The sequence below is a fragment of the Haliotis rufescens genome, unplaced genomic scaffold (genome assembly GCF_023055435.1).
Source record: "Haliotis rufescens isolate VD_foot unplaced genomic scaffold, xgHalRufe1.0.p SCAF_4, whole genome shotgun sequence".
NCBI lineage: Eukaryota > Metazoa > Mollusca > Gastropoda > Lepetellida > Haliotidae > Haliotis > Haliotis rufescens.
This window is the reverse complement of record NW_025964112.1, coordinates 22226079-22237699: the sequence shown is the minus strand read 5'-3', so window position 1 is coordinate 22237699 and position 11621 is coordinate 22226079. Positions and strand designations below refer to the sequence as shown.

The 11621-nt window shown below is 39.9% G+C and overlaps 1 protein-coding gene across 1 annotated transcript in view; it reads left to right on the top strand.

The window, feature by feature from the left end:
* Positions 1 to 3509: 3509 nt before the first annotated feature.
* The window catches only part of LOC124132162, a 163107-nt gene continuing 154995 nt past the window's right edge, over positions 3510 to 11621 (top strand). Inside the window, exon 1 of the mRNA XM_048381790.1 lies at positions 3510 to 3798. The gene's annotated coding sequence lies outside the window, so the exon portion shown is untranslated. The remainder of the gene's footprint in view (positions 3799 to 11621) is intronic.

The window sequence follows — 11621 nt, the reverse complement described above, 5'->3', positions numbered from 1 at the left end:
CGCCAACACAGTTGTCATTACAAACTTCGCACACCTGGACACAGAGCTGTCGTTGCATCAGTTGCACTAGCGCAAAAACAGTTGTCATTACAAACTTCGCACATCTGTCCACAGAGCTGTCATTGCATCAGTTGCACTAGCGCCAAAACAGTTGTCATTACCAACTTTGCACACCTGTCTACAGAGTAGTCATTGCATCAGTTGCACTAGCGCCAAAACAGTTGTCATTACCAACTTTGCACACCTGTCTACAGAGCTGTCATTGCATCAGTTGCACTACCGCCAAAACAGTTGTCATTACAAACTTTGCACACCTGGACACAGAGCTGTCATTGCATCAGTTGCACTAGCGCCAAAACAGTTGTCATTACCAACTTCGCACATATGTCCACAGAGGTGTCATTGCATCAGTTTCACTAGCGCCAAAACAGTTGTCATTACAAACTTTGCACACCTGTCTACAGAGTAGTCATTGCATCAGTTGCACTAGCGCCAAAACAGTTGTCATTACCAACTGTGCACATCTGTCCACAGAGCTGTCATTGCATCAGTTGCACTAGCGCCAAAACAGTTGTCATTACAAACTTTGCACACCTGTCTACAGAGTAGTCATTGCATCAGTTGCACTAGCGCCAAACCAGTTGTCATTACCAACTTTGCACACCTGTCTACAGAGCTGTCATTGCATCAGTTGCTCTACCGCCAAAACAGTTGTCATTACAAACTTTGCACACCTGTCTACAGAGTAGTCATTGCATCAGTTGCACTAGCGCCAAACCAGTTGTCATTACCAACTTTGCACACCTGTCTACAGAGCTGTCATTGCATCAGTTGCACTAGCGCCAACACAGTTGTCATTACAAACTTCGCACACCTGGACACAGAGCTGTCGTTGCATCAGTTGCACTAGCGCAAAAACAGTTGTCATTACAAACTTCGCACATCTGTCCACAGAGCTGTCATTGCATCAGTTGCACTAGCGCCAAAACAGTTGTCATTACCAACTTTGCACACCTGTCTACAGAGTAGTCATTGCATCAGTTGCACTAGCGCCAAAACAGTTATCATTACAAACTTTGCACACCTGGACACAGAGCTGTCATTGCATCAGTTGCACTAGCGCCAAAACAGTTGTCATTACCAACTTCGCACATATGTCCACAGAGGTGTCATTGCATCAGTTTCACTAGCGCCAAAACAGTTGTCATTACAAACTTTGCACACCTGTCTACAGAGTAGTCATTGCATCAGTTGCACTAGCGCCAAAACAGTTGTCATTACAAACTTTGCACACCTGTCTACAGAGCTGTCATTGCATCAGTTGCACTAGCGCCAAAACAGTTGTCATTACAAACTTCGCACACCTGGACACAGAGCTATCATTACATTGTTTGCACACCGGTCTCAACACTTGTCATCACAGACTGGACACCCGATTTAGCAGCTGTCATTGCAGCACAACCGTGGTACATGCATGAACAAATGTAGGGCGTTTTCTCGTTAGATTACGTAAATGTTTGCACTAGTTTTACACGTTGTCATTTCAATATATTTACAACTATGTCATTAATACTGTGTTTAATTCTTAAACGCTGACTTGTTGATTAAAGCTGAATTCGTTGATCAATGTTAAGGTGTTTGTTGTTTAACGCTACAATCATCAATGTTCCAACTATATCACGTAGATCTATAAATAATATAGTCTGGGCATTACAACCAGTAGTTGATATCAGGAGCAATGTTCACTGCCGTCGCAGAACGACCGATGACACGCAATCATCAATTCACACATTGTATCCACCCAACTCGTTCGGTAGGTTGTAACGACAAGCGTTGGACACTGGGGAACATTTCTGTGGGGTTATCTCACAAAACATCGTTTTACTACTGTTTGCAATAAAACTTCATATTCCAAAACGTTTGTGAAGGAGTTGTCCCTATGGAAAGATCAAGAGTGACCATAATATATTAAGTCGTATCATTTTCACCTTCATGACTTTTATTGAAAATTAATGTTCTTAGTCAGACGTGTCACATGGAACAATTCCTGGGATTACCATACGGATGAACCGTCATTTATATTGGAGTGAAAACCTTAAAGGATAGCTACTCATGTAGGGCACATGGCACAACATTAATAGCAAATGCTTGTGAACTTCAGCATGTATTTAATGTTGAGAGTTGGTTAAAAGTAAACCCCACATAATGGGATCATATCAATTTGTCGATAACAGATAAGAAGCAGTACATGTATATTTTTTGTTTCGTTTGTTTGTTGTTTAACGCCGCACTCCAGCTATGTGACGGCGGTACGAAATAATCCAGTCTGGACCAGACAATCCAGTGATTCACATCGTGCGCATCGATCCACGCAATTGGAATACGATGACATGCATAAAGTCAGCGAGTCTGACCACCCGACCCCGTTAGCCGTCCATTACGACAAGCATAGTCACCTTTTACGGGAATGATATCACAAGGTACGCCCACGTAAGCTGTGTTAAGAACACAAGTCTAGTGATAGTAATTGTAATAGATAAGCATATGGTTTTCAGGGGACAAACAAATCAATTCCTGTTTTTTAATTAGTTTTAGAGTTTGGTAGGTTCGAGTTAGAATTTATGATAGCAAAGATATCGGCAGTAAAGATATAACCGGCTAGCCGATCAATGAAAACAAGGTTAAACGTGTTGGGCCCTAACGGTTTAAGCCATTAACGCATGGTTGTCATAAAAATGCTCTAACAAGGTCAATGGCAAGGTAACAACAACGCATATAGTCAAATGCCTACATTGTCGCGTAAATATTGCTTTAAGAATTACACTTTAATTTCAGTAATTCCTGCAGGAAACCTATTCCCGATTTAAACTACCAGAATTTTTATCATGATATCCGTGTTGCGGGAATGCGAGTCGATTATCAACACACGTTCCATAACGACCAAAGGCGTGACGTATATCGTTCGGATAAACAGGTTTTACTTTATACAAATCGTTGGTAGTACCTTTGAAGTATCCCTTTCAAAGAAACTAATGTTACCGAATTGATCAACACATTACAGTGAAACCAAAAATTGCTTTATAATGGTGTTTTTTCTTACTGCGTTATAGAGAGAAACGACCGTTTCATAACATCAGCGGAATTCTTTGTAAATTTGTCACACGAACGTTTCAACGGAACTGCCTGGCTACAGATTGAAACCTCATGCTTGTCTAAGTTTAGAAAGCAGTCCCAAACCTTACTCCCTCATTGATGAATATTTGTCATGCCATATTTTATACATTAAATGGAAATCTATATATGTTTCCCCAGCAGCACACAAGTGTATTTCAGTTTAGTGATACCATCGTGTGAACAAGAATATAAAAGTTGATTGCCTTTCAACAGGTCATCCCGGATACGACATGTACCGCCTGTGGGTTCTATTTAACCAGATATCTGTTATGGGATAATACAATCGGTAACAGATTCGGGATTAATTTTGTATATTCATTGTTAGTTCCGAATACAAGATGGATACGCGTGTCTCAGTCTGTTCCTGGTAAGAATAGCCGCGTCTAAAGCATTTGGGTTATTCATTGATTTTGTTGAAGAGGCCCTGAAACCAAACCAAAGCCAGTTGGCAGTAGAACAAACGACGCCGTCTCCACTACGGTGCCTAAAAGACAATGGAATTATAGGTGTAGGTATTCAAGAAGGAATTCTTCTACCTGGAAAAGGGCAACCATGAGACTCTTCTCGAGAGGCGTCCGTAGAATCTGTCCATCCTCCATCGAGATCAGAAGAAACGAGAGAATTGTAAGTTACAGAACGCTCCATCATCTTCTTCTCTGTATCTTTGCTTTCTGTCTGTATTCGCCTTTTTCTACTTAAATGATCGATAAAACATTCCTGTACTATTTTGTGTCCGTTTGAGCTCTCCCTTATGATTAACACCCCTCTTGGTAAAAAAAACTACTTGGCAAAAGAAAGTATACACCCATATTTGATGATGGCTAAAAATGAAACAAACAAAAATTGTTTGTTTCGATGGTGATTGATATTGAGACGGGTATCAGGCGATTTGACATGCATCATATCAATGAGTATAGTGACAGGTGACGTTCACATGGCGTCTCAAAGATCATGGTAGACAATATTTCAGTCCACAGCAACCAGCCGAGTGAAGCAGGTATTTTCAAGTGTATAAATTCTTTTGCCCGACTATTTAGTCTTCAACCCATATCTAATGTTTGATAAATATTTGATCACAAAAAACATCAAAGGCAATGGAAATTTAGAGATTACCTTTGAAACTAAAAGACATTGTAAATTACTGATTTGTTGGCTGATACGGGTACTGGGATATGTAGTGTTAACAAAGGTGCATACATAGGGAGCTCTGGTTCGAGACTGCTCAATCACAGAACCTGCTATATTACATAGAGGTCTCGCGGAATAAATAGAAGAGTATCATCTTAAAGAGGTAAATAGTATTGCACGTCTATGAAAGCAGGGCCAACGTTTGTTATACGAACTGTACAAGTAAAGGTGCATTTTACAGTGAAGTGCATATGCCTGCATGTGTCCCTTACCCTTATCTAAAGTGTTTCGATTTTACTGTGTAACTATAATTGAGCGGTTGATAACTATTTCATATGAATATTGGGCGAAAGGCGTAGCTAAAGTGGCTCAATGATATTTTTATTGTCCCCCGCTGTGCGATAGTGCGAAGATGGAGATATAGTATTCACGACCGTCCGGAGGCCCGTCCGTACGTCCGAAAAAAGTGTTGGCGCGATATCTCAAGAACCAGTCGGTACATTTCATTCATATTTGGCAGCATGGTGTATATGGGGGATGTCCAGACTCCAGCCGATTGTGATGACCTTGACGTATTATGTTTAAGGTCAAACAACGTCATGATCCAACAATAACACTCACACCGCAGCATGGTCCAACAGTAACACTCACACCACAGCATGCTCCAACAATAATACTCACACCACATCATGATCAAACAATAAGATTCACACCACATCATGATCCAACAATAACACTCAAACAACGTCATGATCGAACAATAACACTCACACCACGCCATGATCCAACAGTAACACTCACACCACGTCATGATCCAACTGTACCACTCACACCACGTCATGATCTAACAATAACATTCACACAACGTCATGATGAAACAATATCACAAACACCACGTCATTATCCAACAATTACACTCACATAACATAATGATCAAACAATAACACTCACATCACATCATGATCCAACAATAACACTCACACCACGTCATGATCAAACTGTACCACTCATACCACATCATGATCAAACAATAAGATTCACACCACATCATGATCCAACAATAACACTCAAACAACGTCATGATCGAACAATAACACTCACACCACGCCATGATCCAACAGTAACACTCACACCACGTCATGATCCAACTGTACCACTCACACCACGTCATGATCTAACAATAACATTCACACAACGTCATGATGAAACAATATCACAAACACCACGTCATTATCCAACAATTACACTCACATAACGTCATGATCAAACAATAAAACTCACATCAAATCATGATCCAACAATAACACTCACACCACGTCATGATCAAACTGTACCACTCACACCACGTCATGATCTAACAATAACATTCACACAACGTCATGATGAAACAATATCACAAACACCACGTCATTATCCAACAATTACACTCACATAACATAATGATCAAACAATAACTTCACATCACATCATGATCCAACAATATCACAAACACCACGTCATGATCCAACAATAACACTCACACCACTGCATGATCCAACAATAACACTAACACCACGTCATGATCCAACAATATCACAAACACCACGTCATGATCCAACAATAACACTCACATAACATCATCATCAAACAATAACACTCACACAACGTCATGATCCAACAATGACATTCAAACAACGTCATGATCCAACAATGACACGCAAACAAAGTCATGATACAACAATAACACTAGCATAATATCATGATCCAAAAATAACACTCACACCACGTCATGATCCAACAATAACACTCAAACAACGTCATGATCCAACAATAACACTCACATCACATCATGATCCAACAATAACACTCAGATCACATCATGATCAAACAATATCACAAACACCACGTCATGATCCAACAATAACACTCACACCATGTCATGATCCAACAATGACATTCAAACAAAGTCATGATCCAACAATAACACTCACATCACATCACGATCCAACAATAACACTCACACCACATCATGATCAAACAATAGGATTCACACCACATCATGATCCAACAATAACACTCAAACAACGTTATGATCCAACAGTAACACTCAAACAACGTCATGATCCAACAATAACACTCAAACAACGTCATGATCCAACAATGACATTCAAACAAAGTCATGATCCAACAATAACACTCACATCACATCATGATCCAACAATAACACTCACACCACCTCATGATCCAACAATAACATTCAAAAAACGTCATGATCCAACAATAACACTCAAACAACGTCATGATCCACCAAAAACACTCATACAACGTCATGATCCAACAATAACACTCACATCACATCATGATCAAACAATAACACTCACACCACGTCCTGATCCAACAATGATATTCAAACAACGTCATGATCCAACAATGACACTCAAGCAACGTCATGATCCAACAATGCGCTCAAACAACGTCATGATCCAACAATAAACATCATGATCCAACAATAAGATTCTTACCACATCATGATCCAACAATGACACTCAAACAACGTCATGATGGAACAATAACATTCACATCACATCATTATCTAACAATGACACTCAAACAACGTCATGGTCCAACAATAACATTCACACCACGCCATGATCCAACAATCACACTCACACCACGTCATGATCCATCAATAACATTCACCCCACGTCATGGTCCATCAATAACATTCACCCCACGTCATGATCCATCAATAACATTCACCCCACGTCATGATCCAACCATTACATTCACACCACGCCATGATCCAACAATGACACTCACATCACATCATGATCCAACAATAACACTCACACCACGTCATGATCCAACAATCACACTCACACCACGTCATGATCCAACCATTACATTCACACCACGCCATGATCCAACAATGACACTCACATCACATCGTGACCCAACAATAACACTCACACCATGCCATGATCAAACAGTAACACTCACACCACGCCATGATCCAACAATGACACTCACATCACATCATGATCCAACAATAACACTCACACCACGTCATGGTCCAACAATCACACTCACACCACGTCATGATCCAACCATTACATTCACACCACGCCATGATCCAACAATGACACTCACATCACATCATGATCCAACAATAACACTCACACCACGCCATGATACAACAGTAACACTCACACCACGTCATGATCTAACAATAACATTCACACAACGTCATGATGAAACAATATCACAAACACCACGTCATTATCCAACAATTACACTCACATAACATAATGATCAAACAATAACACTCACATCACATCATGATCCAACAATAACACTCACACCACGCCATGATCCAACAGTAACACTCACACCACGTCATGATCCAACTGTACCACTCACACCACGTCATGATCTAACAATAACATTCACACAACGTCATGATGAAACAATATCACAAACACCACGTCATTATCCAACAATTACACTCACATAACATAATGATCAAACAATAACACTCACATCAATCATGATCCAACAATATCACAAACACCACGTCATGATCCAACAATAACACTCACACCACTGCATGATCCAACAATAACACTCACACCACGTCATGATCCAACAATATCACAAACACCACGTCATGATCCAACAATAACACTCACATAACATCATCATCAAACAATAACACTCACACAACGTCATGATCCAACAATGACATTCAAACAACGTCATGATCCAACAATGACACGCAAACAAAGTCATGATACAACAATAACACTAGCATAATATCATGATCCAAAAATAACACTCACACCACGTCATGATCCAACAATAACACTCAAACAGCGTCATGATCCAACAATAACACTCACATCACATCACGATCCAACAATAACACTCAGATCACATCATGATCAAACAATATCACAAACACCACGTCATGATCCAACACTAACACTCACACCACGTCATGATCCAACAATGACATTCAGACAAAGTCATGATCCAACAATAACACTCACATCACATCACGATCCAACAATAACACTCACACCACATCATGATCAAACAATAGGATTCACACCACATCATGATCCAACAATAACACTCAAACAACGTCATGATCCAACAATGACATTCAAACAAAGTCATGATCCAACAATAACACTCACATCACATCATGATCCAACAATAACACTCACACCACCTCATGATCCAACAATAACATTCAAAAAACGTCATGATCCAACAATAACACTCAAACAACGTCATGATCCACCAAAAACACTCAAACAACGTCATGATCCAACAATAACACTCACATCACATCATGATCAAACAATAACACTCACACCACGTCCTGATCAAACAATGACATTCAAACAACGTCATGATCCAACAATGACACTCAAGCAACGTCATGATCCAACAATGCGCTCAAACAACGTCATGATCCAACAATAACACTCACATCACATCACGATCCAACAATAACACTCACACCACATCATGATCAAACAATAGGATTCACACCACATCATGATCCAACAATAACACTCAAACAACGTCATGATCCAACAATGACATTCAAACAAAGTCATGATCCAACAATAACACTCACATCACATCATGATCCAACAATAACACTCACACCACCTCATGATCCAACAATAACATTCAAAAAACGTCATGATCCAACAATAACACTCAAACAACGTCATGATCCACCAAAAACACTCAAACAACGTCATGATCCAACAATAACACTCACATCACATCATGATCAAACAATAACACTCACACCACGTCCTGATCAAACAATGACATTCAAACAACGTCATGATCCAACAATGACACTCAAGCAACGTCATGATCCAACAATGCGCTCAAACAACGTCATGATCCAACAATAAACATCATGATCCAACAATAAGATTCTTACCACATCATGATCCAACAATGACACTCAAACAACGTCATGATGGAACAATAACATTCACATCACATCATTATCTAACAATGACACTCAAACAACGTCATGGTCCAACAATAACACTCACACCACGCCATGATCCAACAATCACACTCACACCACGTCATGATCCAAAAATAACATTCACGCATCGTCATGATCAAACAATTACACTCTCTACACGTCATGATCCAACAATATTACTCACACATCAGGATACAACAATAACACTCACACCACGTCATGCTCCTTCAATAAACTGTCAGCCATAACACTCTCACTCCGTCATGGTCCATCAATAACATTCACCCAACGTCATGGTCCATCAATAACATTCACCCCACGTCATGATCCATCAATAACATTCACCCCACGTCATGATCCAACCATTACATTCACACCACGCCATGATCCAACAATGACACTCACATCACATCATGATCCAACAATAACACTCACACCACGTCATGATCCAACAATCACACTCACACCACGTCATGATCCAACCATTACATTCACACCACGCCATGATCCAACAATGACACTCACATCACATCATTACCCAACAATAACACTCACACCATGCCATGATCAAACAGTAACACTCACACCACGCCATGATCCAACAATGACACTCACATCACATCATGATCCAACAATAACACTCACTCATGGGGTATTCATGTTACACTGCGCCATGGTATCTCAGTGAGCTAGCACTATAAATCGGCATCAGTCCGGACCAGTACAAGCAGCCACACACACACATACACGTGCATGCACGTAGCTATATAAGTGCAATAATCTTGGACGCGACGTTAAACCCCATTTCACCTCACCTCTATACGTCATGATCCAACAATAACACTCTCTACACGTCATGATCCAACAGTATTACTCACACATCAGGATCACACAATTATACTAACACCACGTCATGATCGAACAATAACCTGTCAGCAATAACATTCGCACCACGTCATGATCATCCAACAATAACACTCACACCACGTCAGTGTCCAACCATTACACTCACACCACGTCATGATCCAACTAGAACACTCACACAACAACATAATCGAACAATAACACTCACATGACGTCATGATCCAATAATAACATTAACACCACGACATGATCCAACAATAACACTCACACCACAAGTATACCACTGACAACACGGCCTTAGTTTTCTGTCGAATATTTGCTCACTTTCCGAAAAGACATTGTGTATAATTAGCTGTGGCCAATTTTCACTTATCAGAGGAGTACTCAAAGTACGTGATCTAGACTACCAGTTGTCGGACTTGCTTTTTGTGTCCTAGGTTCAAAGTGGGCGAATTCGCTGACATTGTGTGGTGACGATTGGGTGCTCCACTCTGGGAGTGTGGGTTCGAATCCCGGATGGGACTCAATCCCAAGAAAGTAGTGGAATTTGTACTTTACTAAGAAAATATTTGTTTCATTTGACCACTTTCCAACATTGCATTGTGTACTCGTTCACGTACTTCCCGTGTATCTGGAGCCTACTGGCTAGGATTTCACAGCCACGCCCCGGATTCAATTCATCACATGGGTACAATGTGGGAAGCCCATTATGGTATTCCCCGCCGTGATATTGCTGGAAAACTGCTAAAAACGGCGTAAAACCATACCCACTTGCTCCCATGTATCTCTGGTGTCAGACAGGGAGAGAAATCACCTCTTATATTTTCAAACTATATAAATGATTTAGAATCATATTTGATTGAAACGGGATACACAGGAATAAATATCATTTAGGAACAAAAAAGTGACATACTAATGAGGGTTCAACTTATATTGTTGTTATATGCAGATGATACGGTACTTTTTTTCCAGAGACAACAAGGAAACTTAAAAAATCATTAGATTATTTTCATAATTATTCTTCTCTCTGGAAACTAGACGTTAACGTTTCAAAAACCAACATTGCAATATGTTTATGAGTCCCAGCAATTGTAAAGACAACACTATCCTTCTACTATGGAAAAAGGTTATTGCAGATAGTCGATAACTATGTATATCAAGGAATAAATGTTCATCGAAATATAAGAATGGAACTAGTATTAAGCCAATGACTGTAAATGGAACAAACATTATGTATTGTTTATTAAAAAGATCATGTAATGCAAAATTGCCACTAGACTGCCTGCACTGCGCTTTTGTTGGCATGGTTGCTCCTATTTTAGAAAACATTCATTTTACATTCCTTAAGTTAGCAAGCGGATGAAGAAACTCATCCCCTCCCTGTACTCGGAAGAGAACTCATTTATATTAAGATCTATAAACGAATGATAAATGTTGGCATAAATTAACCTAT